Source organism: Caretta caretta, chromosome 1 (genome assembly GCF_965140235.1).
Source record: "Caretta caretta isolate rCarCar2 chromosome 1, rCarCar1.hap1, whole genome shotgun sequence".
In the NCBI taxonomy this organism is placed as follows: domain Eukaryota; kingdom Metazoa; phylum Chordata; order Testudines; family Cheloniidae; genus Caretta; species Caretta caretta.
In genome coordinates, this window is record NC_134206.1 from 5,831,949 (window position 1) to 5,834,289 (window position 2,341).

Here is a 2,341-nt window from a genome sequence, read left to right on the forward strand (position 1 = left end):
CATGGATCACGCAGCAGCCAGAGCACTCAGAAAGAAGCAGGACTGTGACTGCAGAACACCCCTGCAGCTTTCCTCTTGGCCAGTGGAAGTTTAACTAGAGACGGGACAGTGACAGGCCAGGTGTAATGGGAAACAGCATCCGCATCCCTTCTCTATATTGACAGTATCGACAGGAACTCTGAGGTCAGAGCAGCCACTGATTCAGATGTTTATGGGCCAACATCCCACCAGTCCCCTGGCTCTCCATGAACACAGTCACTTTGTAAATGCTCCTGCCTGCCTTGGTCTCCTACCCCCAGTGTGCTAGCCTCCCTCACCAGTGGGTGGCGGTGGACCCATATCCCATTGCTCCAAGCCTTAGACTCCATCTAAACTTCTCTCTATAGAGTGGAGATGAGTAGTTCATCTCATCTCAGAAGTAAGGGTCCAGAATTAAATAACTGTCCGTGTCCCATGTTTTTGTCTCCTTTGTCACCAGCGCTGGAGCCGGGTGATGAACTGACCCTTCACTTGACAAACAATCTGATTATTTTCTCACGAAGGTGTTTGCTTTTTACGCTGTACACGACTGGGTTCATCAGGGGAGGAACGAGCAGGTAGACATAGCTCAGGAAAATCTGAAGAAAGGGAGAAGAGCTATTCCCGAATCTGTGTATCAGAGTCAAGCTTATCTCTGGTGTGTAGAAGAGCAGGACAATGCAGAGGTGGGAGACGCAGGTGTTCAGGGCCTTGAGGCACTCCGCCTGGGACGTGATGCTCAGCACTGTTTTGAGGATCATCACATAAGAGGAAGATGAGCAGCGAGTCCAACCCCATAATTAAGAGTGAACCAGACAAGCCATAGATGCTATTGACTGTGATATCGGAACAAGCCAGCTTCATGACCTACTGGTGCAGGCAATAGGAATGGGACAGGACATTGGCTCGACAATATCGGAACCATTTCAGAAGAAGGGGGAGTGGGATTATTACGGCTACTCCTCTTAGCACACACACAAGTCCCATCTTGGCTATTCTCTGCAGGGTTAAGATGGAGGCATATCTCAGTGGGTTACAGATTGCAACGAAGCGGTCAAAGGCCATCAACAAGAGCACAGAGGATTCAATGCATTGAAGTGAGTGGATAAAGAACAGCTGGGCAAAACATGCATCGAAGCTGATCTCCCTTGAGTTAAACAAGAGTATGCCCAGTATCGTTGGCATGGTGGCTATAGATAAACTAAGGTCCATGACGGCCAACATGGAAAGGAAAATGTACATGGGCTCATGGAGGCTTGGATCTGTTTTTATAATGAACAGAATGACTGAATTTCCTACTATGGAAATAACATACATTAAGCAGAAGGGGATAGAGATCCAGAGATTCAAGTCTTCCCGCCCAGGTATGCAGGTGAGCAGGAACACTGCAGAGTTGAATTTGGTGGCATTGACAGCTGACATAATGTACGGGGCAGGTCTGAGGAGTTTTGAACTTTTCTTCCTGAAAGGAGAAATAACAGGAGACTGGATGACATTTAGTGGGACTTTTTTCTGCCCTCACTGCAACTCTAGAGACTCCCAGGAGCTCAAGGGAAGGTCATGCCTGACTAATCTAATCGCCTTCTATGATGAGATTACTGGTTCTGTGGATGAAGGGAAAGCAGTGGATGTATTGTTTCTTGACTTTAGCAAAGCTTTTGACATGGTCTCCCACAGTATTCTTGTCAGCAAGTTAAGGAAGTATGGGCTGGATGAATACACTATAAGGTGGGTAGAAAGCTGGCTAGATTGTCGGGCTCAACGGGTAGTGATCAATGGCTCCATGTCTAGTTGGCAGCCGGTATCAAGTGGAGTGCCCCAAGGGTCGGTCCTGGGGCCGGTTTTGTTCAATATCTTCATAAATGATCTGGAGGATGGTGTGGATTGCACTCTCAGCAAATTTGCGGATGATACTAAACTGGGAGGAGTGGTAGATACGCTGGAGGGGAGGGATAGGATACAGAAGGACCTAGACAAATTGGAGGATTGGGCCAAAAGAAATCTGATGAGGTTCAATAAGGATAAGTCCAGGGTCCTGCACTTAGGACGGAAGAACCCAATGCACAGCTACAGACTAGGGACCGAATGGCTAGGCAGCAGTTCTGCGGAAAAGGACCTAGGGGTGACAGTGGATGAGAAGCTGGATATGAGTCAGCAGTGTGCCCTTGTTGCCAAGAAGGCCAATGGCATTTTGGGATGTATAAGTAGGGGCATAGCGAGCAGATCGAGGGACGTGATCGTTCCCCTCTATTCGACATTGGTGAGGCCTCATCTGGAGTACTGTGTCCAGTTTTGGGCCCCACACTTCAAGAAGGATGTGGAT

General features: G+C 48.3%; 1 pseudogene; it reads right to left on the bottom strand.

Moving 5' to 3' along the window:
* Nucleotides 1–506: 506 nt before the first annotated feature.
* LOC125633245 (olfactory receptor 51G2-like) lies at nt 507–1,440 on the bottom strand (annotated as a pseudogene).
* Between the last annotated feature and the right edge of the window lie 901 nt (nt 1,441–2,341).